Genomic DNA, 15,965 nt, shown 5'->3' with positions numbered 1-15,965 from the left:
ACTAGGATTACATGTCAGGAATTGTGAATTGTGAGTTTAAATGTATTTGGCTAATGTGTATGTAAACTTCCGACTTCAACTATATATATACAGTGCCTTGCGAAAGTATTCAGCCCCCTTGAACTTTGCGACCTTTTGCCACATTTCAGGCTTCAAACATAAAGATATAAAACTGTATTTTTTTGTGAAGAATCAACAACAAGTGGGACACAATCATGAAGTGGAACGACATTTATTGGATATTTCAAACTTTTTTAACAAATCAAAAACTGAAAAATTGGGCGTGCAAAATTATTCAGCCCCCTTAAGTTAATACTTTGTAGCGCCACCTTTTGCTGCGATTACAGCTGTAAGTCGCTTGGGGTATGTCTCTATCAGTTTTGCACATCGAGAGACTGACATTTTTTCCCATTCCTCCTTTCAAAACAGCTCGAGCTCAGTGAGGTTGGATGGAGAGCATTTGTGAACAGCAGTTTTCAGTTCTTTCCACAGATTCTCGATTGGATTCAGGTCTGGACTTTGACTTGGCACTCTTTGCCTTGATGACAGCTTTGCACACTCTTGGCATTCTCTCAACCAGCTTCATGAGGTAGTCCCTTGGAATGCATTTCAATTAACAGGTGTGCCTTGTTAAAAGTGAATTTGTGGAATTTCTTTCATGAAGGCCAGTCAATGCGGAAAATTTTAAAAGTTCACTCGCAAAAACCATCAAGAGCTATGATAACTGGATCTCATGAGGACCGCCACGGGAAAGGAATATCCAGAGTTACCTCTGCCTCAGAGGGTAAGTTCATTAGAGTTACCAGCTTCAGATTACACCCCAAATAAATGTAACAGACACATCTCAACATCAACTGTTTAGAGGAGACTGCGTGAATCAGGCCTTCATGGTTGAATTGCTGCAAAGAAACCACTAAAGGACACCAATCATAAAAAGAGACTTGCTTGGGCCAAGAAACACGGGCAATGGACGTTAGACCACTGGAGATTTTTGTTTCCAACCGCCTCGTCTATGTGAGACGCAGAGTAGGTGAACGGATAATCTCTGCATGTGTGGTTTCCACCATGAAGCATGGAGGAGAAGGTGTGGGGGTCGATTGCTGGTGACAATGTCAGTGATTTATTTCAAATTCAAGGAAAACTTAACCAACATGGCTACCACAGCATTCTGCAGCGATAAGCCATCCCATCTGGTTTGCGCTTAGTGGGACTATCATTTGTTTTTCAACAGGACACCTCCAGGCTATGTAAGCGCAATTTGACCAAGAAGGAGAGTGATGGAGTGCTACATCAAAATACCTGGCCTCCACAATCACCCGACCTCAACCCAATTGAGATGGTTTGGGATGAGTTGGACCGCAGAGTGAAGGAAAAGCAGCCAACAAGTGCTCAGCATATGTGGGTACTCCTTCAAGACTGTTGGAAAAGCATTCCAGGTGAAGCTGGTTGAGAGAATGCCAAGAGTGTTGAAAGCTGTCATCAAGTGGATACTTTGAAGAATCTCAAATGTAAAATATATTTTTGGTTACTACATGATTCCAAATGTGTTATTTCGTTTTGATGTCTTCACTACTATTTTACAATGTAGAAAATAGTAAAAATAAAGAAAAACCCTTGAAGGAGTAGGTGTGTCCAAACTTTTGACTGGTCCTGTATATAATACACACTGCTCTGCTCCGTCATCAAATAATAGCTATCTCTGTGGTTATTTTCAAGTAATGAATGCCATTGATATTAAACATTAATATAAATTCATGTTATAAGAGGATAATAATGTTAGGTCTTGTTTGTTTAGGTCACTGTAGGCAGAGATGGGCAGTATTTCTGTTACATGTATTTAAAATGCGTATTTCAATTACTTTTTAAATTATTTTTTTAAATTTATTTCACCTTTATTTAACCAGGTAGGCTAGTTGAGAACAAGTTCTCATTTGCAACTGCGACCTGGCCAAGATAAGGCATAGCAGTGTGAACAGACAACACAGAGTTACACATGGAGTAAACAATTAACAAGTCAATAACACAGTAGAAAAAAGGGGAGTCTATATATACATTGTGTGCAAAAGGCATGAGAAGGTAGGCAAATAATTACAATTATGCAGATTAACACTGGAGTGATAAATGATCAGATGGTAGAGATATTGGTGTGCAAAAGAGCAGAAAAATAAATAAATAAAAACAGTATGGGGATGAGGTAGGTGAAAATGGGTGGGCTATTTACCAATAGACTATGTACAGCTGCAGCGATCGGTTAGCTGCTCAGATAGCAGATGTTTGAAGTTGGTGAGGGAGATAAAAGTCTCCAACTTCAGCGATTTTTGCAATTCGTTCCAGTCACAGGCAGCAGAGAACTGGAACAAAAGGCGGCCAAATGAGGTGTTGGCTTTAGGGATGATCAGTGAGATACACCTGCTGGAGTGCGTGCTACGGATGGGTGTTGCCATCGTAACCAGTGAGGATTTACATTAGTCATTTGTATTTCAAAGGCCTGGCTTGTAACAAGATACTTCAGAGAATGGTATTTTGTATTTTCAAAATACTTTTTTTATAGTGGTTCACAATTTTGTGGCCCTCTATCACCCCAATGTTGCTCCACTGTAGTGAGGCCTTGAGAGGTGTTGGTAGTTGAAGCACATTGAATGCACTTCAAGACTGAGGATAATGCAGTGAATTTGCTCCAAAAGGTGGAATTGAAGTCAACTTTGAAAGTGAACACACTATGTTATTGCCACACTATCATTGTACTTACTCTCATTCGGGAAGCGAGTCCCCTGCCTCAACTTCAAACCCTTTTGTGCCTCCACATGCACCTCTGATTATGTCACTCTCATGGAAACTAATTTCTGACACCAACACATTGAATTTTTGAGTAATATGTATTCACTAAATAGGGGCCACAAAGCTCGGAAGACTTACACTATGAACTGTTCCAATTATCTGGGATATTGGTCATAGATGGTACCTATTAGTATTGTTCATGGCATTTTTGGTCATAGGGTCACATTGTTTGGCACCAGTATTTTATATTTGATTGGTCATTATGATATTTTGGATTTTGTAGCAAGATATATTTGAATGTATCTTTGCCTATTTCTGATTGTAGATCTTCGGAGATCTGGCTAAATCTATAATGTGAAGACGTCATATGAACTCACTGACCTCTAGTTTCATGCGTGCAAATGTAAAATGAAGGTGCCAAGCTTTTGCCGTGCCATTGGTGGTTTATCCAAAATAGAAATGGTTTATGAACATAAGCTAAATTTGACACTTCACTCACACAGTCCAACAAGTTGTACAAACCCATACAGGTCAGTGCTTCTTTGTAATGGTAAATACTATAAATATGATATGGGGGAGGGAAGCAAATAAGTGCAAATGTGTTAGCTAGCTAGCTAGTAACATCAGACGAGCCGCTTTATGCTAGCCCACAAACGTTAGCATTTATCTCATTTTCCCATCAACTTTGTAAAAAACTAAAACCCTGTTAGTTAAGACCTCTTAGATGTAAGGGGACCTGTGTGGTTCTGGTACCGGTTCCGACCGACATTTTCATTTATAAATTGATCTGTGGATACCGTAGATCGAAATGGCTTGCATTGGGTGATAGCCCTGGTTCCCACGGATGCAATAGTATATTTTTATGATGTGAAATCTGAAACCACTTGAAGCTGGGATATTCCTCCTACCATTTCATTCGCTCTTCTGACTGTCCATCAACTCCTGGCTGAACCCAACATCACAGCCACTGACAAAGCAGATGCCTGCCATCCTTACATAATAGCGCAGCAGGAGAAATTGACTTAATCATGGTTCAGAGATCGATTCATAGTCATTAATCTAAAATAATGAATAGATTTTAAACAGAAAACACTTTGTCAAATATGGACAATATTAATATGAGATGAACGGTGAGTTCCTAACGAGTTCAGGAAGCCAAGCTAGAGCTCTGTGACATACACATCTAAGAGGGCAGACAATTTGATCAAGAGAGACCTTTAGAAAATATGCAAACGTTCTCTAACATTAAACATACAAAGATGGCAAGAAGGAGAGCAGGCACTAGACAGGGTGGTGTTGCGGCTCCAAGCAGCCCAGCATCTAATGACACTGAGGCCTGTTTTTGACTTTGACGTGGATGACATGTGCCTGAGCCCCATTGACAGCGACAGGGGGATTTAATGAGGGCATTGAAGCCTTCGTCGAAAGCTGTAACAGCTTTTACGGCAAGGACAGTGTCCGTAACCCCAGTGACGGAGACAACCAGCAAACTAAGCCTCTCTTGGCTCAGTCCAACACAGGGTAGGGAAATGATGAGGTGGGAGAGGGGGAGGATGGAAAATGAGACAAGATGGTGGGAGAAGGAGAAAGAAAAAGAGGGAAAGGAAAAGATAAACCAACAGGAGGAAGAGGAGAGAGTAAGCGATGGGGGTTATTTCTCCATGTCCTACCTATAAGCACTGAGGGCAGGGAAGGACGTGTCGCAAGCTGTGACGCCCCTGCAGCCCCACATTTCGTACAGCCCTTTGGTCAAGGGAAGGATTGCAGAGGCCGCAGGTGGCTGCGTCAGAGGAGGGGGAGCCACCGTATCCCCCAGGTTTCCCTGAGCCTAATGAGTGCCAGACTGTGGTTTGCCAGCCGATCGACTCATTCACTCTGGAGGTTGTTTCTTATGGGTTATATGGGGCACCTCTAGTCCCAGTGGAGGGTGCAGATGAGGGCTTGGAGGTGGAGGAGGAAGGGGGGCTTCATTCATTCCATAGCCTCACCAAGTCCAGGTAAGAGGTCCTTAAGCTGACCAGAGATGTGACAAATGGACAATTATGCTTAACGTTAAAACAGCCATTTTTAAATTGGTTTTCCGTTAAAACGATAGAAAATCATAAAATTCCACTTCAATTCACAATGCAGAACAATGGTCCTATTACATATATATGACCGCTAGGGCCGGGCAATAAAGTTATATCTACCGCAGTCGTATACCCTTGAAAGTGTCTCTGAATGCCGCTTCTGAAGCAGGACTAACGTCCATTACTAGGCTACCAGAACTGTCAATCAAACAGGACGCAGACCACTCTCTCTTAAAAGAAAGTTCTTGAAAGTTTGTTAGTAGAAAGAAAATACATCTTCTGCTAGGAATTGACTCCTAAGATGCAGTATTTTGGAATGGAGGAGACTGATTAGTTGCCATACTTCCAAGAACACTTGCGTCTTTCATAGAGAGCTAGCGAGGGACTGAGAGAAGAGGAGGGGCACAGTATAGGCAGTTGGCAACCAGGCCGAATCGTGCACTAGGCCTAACTATCCGCAATGGAATGCTGTATAGTTTTTCCTTTAGGGATTTTTCTTAATGTTAAGGATTCCAATTTGGTTTAAATGTTCACACCCCTAAAGCTGACACATTGTAATATGCAAATATATTGTTTCTCTTAATGTAGCTGTGAGATATAACTAACAATATTTCATCATTAACAAACAAGTTTCCTGTATTTTGTGTCCATATGCATATTTATTTATTTGTTTTGCTTGTATCAACTGTTAAGATTTGGTTGTGACTGTATAGCTGTTGTGTGGTTTTCTCTGTTCATATTGCTCTAAGACCTTCTGCCGTGTCCAGGTGAGGTCAGTACTGGTGGTTCCCAGCGTGCAACAGAGCAACAGCAGCAAACCCTCAACGCCGCCTGAGCAGAAAGGATCCGAGACCAGGTCTGTGCAGGAATCTTCTCCAGAGAAGAATCTTCAGGAGGGTACATTTTAAAGAGTCCTTGTGAAGTTCTCTATTTCCTCTAGAGGGAGCAATTTGATCATTTCATACCTGACAAGTGTTATTTCCAAAGACTGGTTTATTTCTCTGAAATTCTACTCTGAATGTAGACAGCCAGTCTGGTTATTTTCCCACTCAACCACTTCACAAATGCATCATTATTTAATCAATGCTTTCACATGACTAGAAGGGTGAAAGCATCAATATAGCATAACTTATTCAACTCTGTCAGGTCATATCTGAGGTCTTATAATGAAGCAGGATATACTCTATTTCTTGATTGTTGCCTTGCCTTGCCTCTCAGTCTCCTCTTCCCTGTCCCTGTCCACACACACAGAATCCTTGTAGCGTTTATCCGCTTACCAAGTCCTTATCTTATGTTGTCGTGAATCCTCCGTGGTTGGCTGTAATGACCTGCAGGGTTGTGTGTGAACTCCCAGTCTGGAGTGAGACTTAAAGATGCGTTATAAAGGTTTTGTATAACTTCAGGCAGTAATTCTGAATGTAGGGCTCATAAGCCAACCACGGAGGATTGGTGTACAGCATCATCCATTTCATATGTTATGTCCTGCAAAAAAATATCTTGCAGTTTGTACATGTCACAAATTCCAATTCATACAATATGTAAAACATGTGTAAGTGCTTAAGATCCTGTTCAATCTCTTTAATTCATACCAGTATTAATAAACTTGAATCCTAACCTACCTAGGGATCTTAAAGCTGCTTTCAAATCTGTGCAGTGCTTAAGCCGTCGCCATATACCAGTACATGCGCACATCAGTGGAGGCTGCTGAGGGGAGGACGGCTCATAATAATGGCTGGAACGCCGCAAATGGAATGGTATCAAACACCTGTGTTTGATGTATTTGATACCATTCCACTAATTCCGCTCCAGCCATTACCACAAGCCCTTCCTCCTCAGGTGGCGTACATGTAACAATAGGAAGCTCTCTTGGATTTCCATTTCTCAGCGAGCTATGACATCACATTTTTGGTGAGTTTCCCACGTGTTAGAGCAGACTTGTTTCAGATGTGATTTTTCTAGATTGATAATTTCCTTTTTTATCTCGAATACAATTATTGCATCCCTTTTTGATAATGGACATGAGCTTAATATAATATATAATCATAATAATAATAGTTTGATAAGTATTAGTATTATGAAGTAATGGTATATAAGCCACTTAGCATACGGTTTTATCCAAAGCCACTTATTCAAGCTTTCTGAACGACACTCATAATGACTCTCAAATGGAATGATAATTCCCAGGTTTTTCATGCCATTGATATTGTATATTCTTTCTTTCTGTCCTGCATCTTATTCTTATTCATTTTATTTGAACTTGTTCAGCCTGTAATGTGTGTGTAGGTAGGTAGGTTAGGTTTGTCTCCAGGGGTGATGACCGAGCTGCTGAACCTGATGAACCATGTGGCTGACCAGGCACCAAGCCTCAACGGCAGGCAGAGGCAGGTCCCCCTCAGATCAGAACTACATGAACTCCCGGTGCTTTGCCAAGGTCCCACAGATCTTCAAGAGAAGTCCGGTTCTGTAAATCCAAGCAACAAAGGATCTTTTATCTGAAATGTATTCATTTGCATCAAGATTTAATATGTGAATTGCTAAAGTGGCTTGAAGCCCAGAGATTGCAGTCATTGTTTGTTTTTCTTTTGTTTTCAGTAATCACTTTTTTGATCCATCGCATTTCTGGTGTGATATGATATGTACATGTCCAGACATGCTCTTCACTTGCTGCCTCAGATGGTCTGTTGTTTGTTTATTAGCATTAGTCAGAATTTAAGGTAATTTTGTCTGAGGCCATGTTATGCTTAATTTTGATGAGTCTCTAGCCTTTCTAGGCTTTACGTGACAGTTTTCATATCATGCTTTTTTCTACTGGTTGAGTGACCTTTGATACCTCTTATCTGACTCCTTCCCAGGCATTTTAATGACACTCCTCCCTCTGGTTCCCAGCACCATTCACAGGAGGTGAGCAGTTCTCCTTGACATACTTATTGAGAGTATTTTCAGGGAAAGGGTAGCAATTTCACCTGAATTATGTATGCCAACCTTGCCTAAAGATGATTGAATCAGTGACTTGTGAGCACCTGCCTTCGGCCTTACAGGTGACATTGTACTGCTTCCCAGAACTTCCTAATGGAATGAAACGCCTTTTTAAAACCGTGTTGTAGCTACAGTTAATGTGGTTCAGGTGCCTTTGCTGCAGATATCACACTTGGTCTGTGAAATGGTCTAAAATGCCAAGTGTCAGTTCAATGTGGAGGAAAGGAAGAGGGTCATTTATTATGTTATATAAGCCCAGAGTCCTTTAACTTGTATAACATTTATAGTCCTGTACAGCCCACAAACCTCTAGAGGTCTCTCTGTGAACAAGCCTGTTGATGCTTATAATTGTAGAGAAGCACTGAACAGTAGGCGCTGATGTAACATTTGAGTTTGTTTGTTTGCTTTCGAAGTGGTGACAATATTTGGTATTGTAATGGATCTCTATAGAATCCGGTAAAATGTCTCAGTCCCAAAAGTTGGATTATAATTATGTTTGTGGGTGGTTGCCTCTGGCATACCATCAGCTTGTTTCACCTTGTGTCTGTGTACATTTTTGGTGTTTCTCCTAACGTTTATTGTATACTATAATGTTGTATGTGTAGCTATTTATTTGAGCGGTAGGAGTGAGCCCGTGTAGGCCCTGTCATTATGTCCTCCTTCCATGAAATAATGCAGGCAGTTAAAGTAAGCCCGTCTCCACACATATTCTGATAGTCTGTCTCTAGCCAGCCATCCAGAAGCTGTCTGTGTGGCCTGGGCCAGACGGATTACCAGGACGTGTACTCAGAGCATGCGTGGACCAACTGACCGAGTCTGAAATACCAACATATTTCAAGCAGACCACCATAGTCCCTGTGCCAAGGAAAGCGAAGGTAACCTGCCTAAATGATTACCGCCCCGTAGCACTCAGGTCGGTAGCCATGAAGTGCTTTGAAAGGCTGGTCATGGCTCACATCAACACCATCATCCTGGAAACCCTAGATCCACTCCAATTCACATACCGCCCCAACAGATCCACAGATGACGCAATCTCAGTCGCACTCCACACTGCCCTTTCCCACCTGGACAAAAGGAACACCTATGTGAGAATGCTATCTATTGACTAAAGCTCTTCACTAAACTAAGGACCCTGGGACTAAACATCTCCCTCAAGAACTGGATCCTGGTCTTCCTGACGGGCCGCCCAGAGGTGGTAAGGGTAGGCAACAACACATCTGCCACACTGATCCTCGTTACGGGGGACCCCCAGGGGTGCTTGCTTAGTCCCCTCTTGTACTCCCTGTTCACCTACGACAGTGTGGCCAAGCACAACTCCAACACCATCATTAAGTTTGCTGATGACACAACAATGGCAAGCCTGATCACCTACAATGATGAGATAGCCTATAGGGAGGAGGTTAGAGACCTGGAAGTGTGGTGCCAGGACATCAACTTCTCCCTCAACGTAAGCAAGGCAAAGGAGCTGATCATGGACTACAGGAAAAGGAAGGACAAACATGCCTCCATTCACATTGACGGGGCTGTAGTGGAGCGGGTCGAGAGTTTTAAGTTCCTTCATGTCCACATCACCAAGAAAAGATTTGGCATGGGTCCCCAGATCCTCAAAAACTTACACAGATGCACCATCGAGAGCATCCTTATTGCTTGCATCACCTCCTGGTATGGCCACTGCTTGGCATCGGACCGTAAGACGCTACAAAGGGTAATGCGTATGCGTGCCACCCAGGACCTGCAGTATATACTAGGTGGTGTCAGAGGAAGGCCCAAAACATTTTCAAACACTCCAGTCACCCAATTCCGCTGCATTTTTTATTGTTCCCCTCTAATCAGGGACTGATTTAGACCTGGAACACCAGGTGGGTGAAATTATTTATCAGGTAGAACAGAAAATGAGCAGGCTCTGGACCTTGTAGGATAAGAGTTGAGTACCCCTGATCTAGCCTATTCTGTGCTGCGATGCGATGCAGATAGGGATTGGCCCTGTATTGATGATCGTGTTGGAGAGACAGCTGTAAACACAATCTAGTGTGGGAATTAAGTGAGATAAAAGCCCATTTGTAGGGTTCTGTTATGTTCGGGTATTGATTTCTGTGACATTGTGAATCTCAGCACGTTTCTAGCACTGGTTGCTAAACTCTACAATAACAGCAGTTGCCTGAAACCCTGTTGTAAATGATAAATGTCTAGCCCAGTCAGAATACCATATGTAAGTGCAGTCAGTGACTGAGGAGATGTGGCTCACTGGTGCTAATGTCTAGGAAGTACCTATATGTGGATATGAATACTAAACTTGAGTTCATCCCTCTCAATTACATGGTTGGAATTGTGGAAGAAAATCATTTGATGTACAGTAGTATTTGACCTCAAAAACTAATGTGAGAAAAGGAGAAAAACTAACATACTTTATTTGAAAATGTTAACCATCCAGAAGTAACCTAAGCATTAACCATATTCCTCATTATAGAAATTGTGTAACCATGTGCATAATAGTTGAACCATGCTAGCCCTCACTAAGCAATTACTTGTTTATTTTATACATGGAATATAAACATGATGACATTGATAAAGCTTTTAATATTTTTTGCAAGTACCAAAGTAAAAGTAAAGAGTCCCACACCCTAAAATCATTGCTTTTCATTTTAAGTTTCTTTTGGCTCTGCAAAATGTACAACTTAGAAAAACATCTCTTCGCATTTGCCTGATATTATCATTGGACTAAACCTCACGAAACAAGTCCCATCCCCTGGTTTTTGTCCTACGAGGAGAGCAAATCAACAATCCCAAACAAATCTGTTTAGCGAACATCATTTTTCAGCATTATAAAACGTGTGGGTTAACACCACAAGATCGAAGTGGAACGTTAAGTTCTTACAGTCTTAAAAAAAGCTACCCATCCCCCCAGAAGCCCCAGCTGGGCCCTAAGCTTGATCAGGCCCATCTGAATACTGGATGAAAATGTCACCAAGTCATATCAGAAACCTCTGACAGCTGAGTTATTTTAAAGAGTCTGTATCTCCCAAGGGACTTTGATCCAAAGAAACTAGTTCATATATGGCAAGGTTGCAGAGAACTGTTGGCCATATAAATAATATTATATTTTGATGCTGTTGGCCTCCTTGCATGGATGATTGATCAATCCCACTGTATATATACTATGACATCAGGATGTGTTGGCTCACAGAGAAAGTCAAGCAGATAATCCATCAAAGCAGAACTGAAACCGCATGGTTGAACCACAACTTGGCAACATAACAAAAATGCTTTACAGTACATTAGCCCTAAATGTGTGAATATTATTGAAACAGGAATGCCATTATGATTTTATTTACATTGGCAACATAGAGCAAGCGGTGTGCCATAGTGAAAAGTTCTTAAGGTACACCTCATTCAATAACTTTTTTTGAGAATGAACTTCAAGCAACTTTAAAAAATATATTTGAGCACTGTATTGGTTATGTTTGGCCCTGACTATGAATCTCAACATAACTGAAAGTTTAGAGTTGCCAAATCCAATGCGGACAGTAAAATACCCAACTCTGCAAGTAAGTAGGTGAATGAGAAAGAAGCAATTCCTGTGTGCCATTGTGGGATGTAGTACTGGTACACTACAAACAGACATGGACCCAGTTCAAAGGAAATCATCCAGGGAGATGATCATCATCCGTTACTGAGTCGACGGATGCCTATCGATTGCAATGAGCTATCAGTACCAGCAGTCTTAAGGACACATGGTTTCAGATGGGGCCACAGTGTCTCCTGACCCCTCCTGTCTCAGCCTCCAGTATTTATGTAGTTTATGTGTTGGAGGGCTAGGGTCAGTCTGTTATATCTGGAGTACTTCTGTCTTATCCGGTGTCCCGTGTGAATTTAAGTATGCTCTCTCTAATTCTCTTTCTCTTTTTCTCTCTCTCGGAGGACCTGAGCCCTAGGACCATGCTTCAGAACTACTTGGCATGATGACTCCTTGCTGTCCCCAGTCCACCTGGCCGTGCTGCTGCTCCAGTTTCAACTGGGCTGCCTGCGGCTATGGAACACTGGCCTGTTCACCGGACGTGCTACCTGTCCCAGACCGGCTGTTTTCAACTCTCTAGAGACAGCAGGAGTGGTAGAGATACTCTTGATGATCGGCTATGAAAAGCCAACTGACATTTACTCCTGAGGTGCTGACTTGCTGCACCCTCGACAACTACTGTGATTATTATTATTTGACCATGCTGGTAATTTATGAACATTTGAACATCTTGGCCATGTTCTGTTATAATCTCCACCCGGCACAGCCAGAAGAGGACTGGCCACCCCTCATAGTCTGGTTCCTCTCTAGGTTTCTTCCTAGGCTTTGGCCTTTCTAGGGAGTTTTTCCTAGCCACCGTGCTTCTACACCTGCATTGCTTGCTGTTTGGGGTTTTAGGCTGGGTTTCTGTACAGTACTTTGAGATATCAGCTGATGTAAGAAGGGCTATATAAATACATTTGATTTGATTTGATTTGAACCTCCAGCACAGAAACTTTTGTGAGAAGTGCTTTGGGTAATGCAGCAGAACACCAAGTTTGTCCTCGGAACATCCATATGTCTGTGTTAATCAATCAAATGGGCCCTCTCCTTCTCATTCCTTTCGTTCTCCCTCCCTCATTTTCTTTTCTCTCTCCTCCCTCTCTGCCTGAAGCCTGCTCTTGTCCCTGACATGAATCACAGTTTATTGGAGAAATGGAAGCCGAGTTCTGCTCCCGTCTTTCTCATTAAAGGTGGAAGTGAGGAGAGAGAGAAAGACAAAACCCTGCCATTGCATTAGTTATCAGTCAGCTCCCTCCTTCTATAACCCATTTACACATTGCTGGGCTATGCCTGTCATTACAGTCTGCCTCTCCCCCACAGCCAAGGTTAATCACCTGCAGGGAGGACTGTGCACCGCAACGGGTACAGCTGGAATTACTGTGTGCTACCTTAGTCCGTGTGCTACCTCAGAGTGTGTGTGTGCATGAGTACGTGCGTGTGTGTGCGTGCGCCGTGCATAAGTGTGTGCTACCTCAGTGTTTTTGTGTGTGTGTGTAGGTCTAGGTCTGTGTGTGTGTGCGATAGGAAGGTGGGGAGTAGCGGAAGGCTGTTTGATGTGTCAACAGTCACAGTTCAGTAATGGCTAATCTGACACAGAAGGTGATGAGTCGTAACAGAGCTGGAGTAATTCATGAGATACTGTACAAACCAGTGGAGGCTGGTGGGAGGAGCTATAGGAGGACAGGCTCTTTGTAATGACTGGAAACCACATGTATGACTCCATTCCATTTCATTCCATTCCAGCAATTTCAATGAGCCCATCCTCCTAATATTAAGATATTATTATATTAAAATATTAAGATTTCTCTATTCCTCTATATTCACAATTAACAAGATTGTTTAATAATGGATATAGGCTATAAGACAACCATAGAATGTGATAGAAATACATTGAAAGCAAAGAAGTATCACATTTTCTACAATGAAATTATATTTAAATTCCCCTTGAGACTCTCAAACCATTTCCTGAAAACGTAATAATATAATCTCAAATCATATTTATATGTAGCATTTCTAGAAACCACATAATGATAATGGAGGAAAATGTATGTACACATTTATCTGTCATGCTCTTCATTGAGCATTATGTTTACCCATCCCTTAGGAATGTGCTCTGAAATCGAATTATAGTTTTTCTCTTAGCATGTTTCCCATAAACCAACTTCAAACGGTTGTATACAGACCACCATACTGCAGCCTTCCCACAGGACAAGAGGCAGGGAAAGGCGAAATGGAAAAAATGTGGAACAAATTGGGCCTTTATCATTCCATCCTATCAAAGAAAATGGAAGATTTAGGTATTTAAGGCAGTGCTTTTTTAATCAGCCCTAAAACACATGACCTCATTCACCACAGCGATGTCCCCTTCATGGGGATGTGGAGGAGGTTGTTAGGCCCATTGAGAATCTCCACATTATAGTCTCTTCATACAGCATGTCAACAACACCTCTGTCTGTGTCTGTGATGCACAGTACATGGGGTGGGAAGGGTGGAATCACACACGGTGAAGAAGATGAGTCCGTAGAAGCAGAGATACTGTATATAAAGACGAGATGGACTAGTCTCCTCCCACCCTTAGCAGATGCATCCGGTTTTCAGGGGTACGGCCCACTGGGCACAGACGTTAATTCAACGTCTATTCCACGTAGGTTCAACTTAGTTTCATTGAAATCACCTGGAAACAACATTAATTCAACCATTGAGCTATCGTCAACCGTAGCTTAATTTTCCACTGAAAATCGGATGTGGGAACTCCGGGCAAGCGTTTCCTTTACGCCTGCTACATTAGGTTAGTCTCCGCCCTAACAATGGGAGTTGTGGTCCCAAAGGCGGGAAGGCAGGCGGTCTGCTTATCGGTATGCTTATCAGTCTGCTTTTAGTCTGCTTATCGTAGACACATTTTGATGGAGTAATCCCTCTCACTTCACCTCTTCCTCTTTGGTAGAAGCCCTTCTGTCAAGCTGGCAACTAGTGATGGTGTCAGATGGGACTGAATTAAAGGGGTTAAAGTTTAGAACCAACATTTGTGATCAAATCTTTGATTAGGCCTGGGCACCCTAGTGGCAACTTTCAGGGCAAGTTGGAGGTGGCAGGCATTTCATAGAAAGGTCTTTCATAAACAAGGATACTCATAAAATAAAACGTATTTAAACCCCTCAAAAAACTCTAACAATGTTCATCACCTTTTAAAGTTACCCTGCATCAAGTCTGTTGAGTATTGTTGCCCCCGACCTCAGAATGTTGGGAAGTACGTGGACAGGTGTGACTCTCCCAGGTGCTTCATGGCCTGCTGGTGTGTGAGACGCTCCACTGTACCACTCAGTGATGTTATTGCTGACATGGGAGAGGCCTGTTTAGCCCTTCTTCAGAGATACATCCAGTCTATACACATGAGTCAAGTCCCTCTTAAAGGTGAGTTCATAAACTTAACAAGACTTGCCTAAATCGTATTTGCTTTCTCCTCTCTAGAATGCTCACTAATAAAAGTAGGTGATAAGAGAAAGGATACACTTCAAAAACATATATATCTACTAATCAGTAAAAAAAAAAACTTTCAAGGAAAATTCTATATTTAAGATGATCAATGGTGAATAAGACGTTTATTGGTGTGTGTATGCACAGACCAACTTTGTTTATCAATTACATTGTTTTTTCTGCTGTCAGAGCTAACGAGTTTTAATACTCCAGATATGTTGAGAATTCTGCCGCACAAGGGTCTTGAGTAATCTTTTGATCCTGCTCTGACGTCATTGCCATCGCCTTGCGTCAGATAGGCCTCCCAAATTAGCCTTGTGTTGTCTGGATTCCTTGATCGAATGAAAACATCTCTCAGAGGATGTTTCAGGGAGTTTAACCAGAGTGAGATCTAGAAAACAATAGGGAGATCTAGATAACCATAGGAACATCTAGATAACCATAGGGAGATCTAGATAACCATAGGGAGATCTAGATAGCCATAGGGAGATCTAGATAGCCATAGGGAGATCTAGATAGCCATAGGGAGATCTAGATAGCCATAGGGAGATCTATATAACTAGAGTAAGATCTAGATAACCATAGGGAGATCTATATAACTAGAGTGAGATCTAGATAACCATAGGGAGGTCTATATAACCATAGGGAGGTCTATATAACCATAGGGAGATCTAGATAACCATAGGGAGGTCTATATAACTAACCTTGGTTGGTATCCTGCAAATACGTTTTTGTGAGAAGACAGACTTTGATACAGAGATGTAGTTTGAGTTTGAATAACAGGTATAATATGTCAAACAAGATAAATTATATCAAAGACAGTATGTACCTTACAGCAAGAGCTTGATAGGAGGCAAATAAATAAAGAAACAAGGTTACTGTTTAAGAGAGAAACAGGTGGAATTCACTTTCACACGGTTCTCAGTGCTCCAGCCTCGGTTGCAGCATGGTGAACAGGAGGGAAACTGTGTTTCAGTTCATTGATAACATGCTGAGCAGTGGAGGCTGCTGAGAGGAGGACGGATCATAATAATAAAACTATGTTCTAGCCATTATTATGAGCTGTCCTCCCCTCAGCAGCCTGCACTGAAGCTAATAGAGAGATGGCCTCT

Source organism: Oncorhynchus clarkii, chromosome 19, assembly GCF_045791955.1.
Source record: "Oncorhynchus clarkii lewisi isolate Uvic-CL-2024 chromosome 19, UVic_Ocla_1.0, whole genome shotgun sequence".
In the NCBI taxonomy this organism is placed as follows: Eukaryota; Metazoa; Chordata; class Actinopteri; order Salmoniformes; family Salmonidae; genus Oncorhynchus; species Oncorhynchus clarkii.
Note: the sequence above shows the minus strand (reverse complement) of the source record.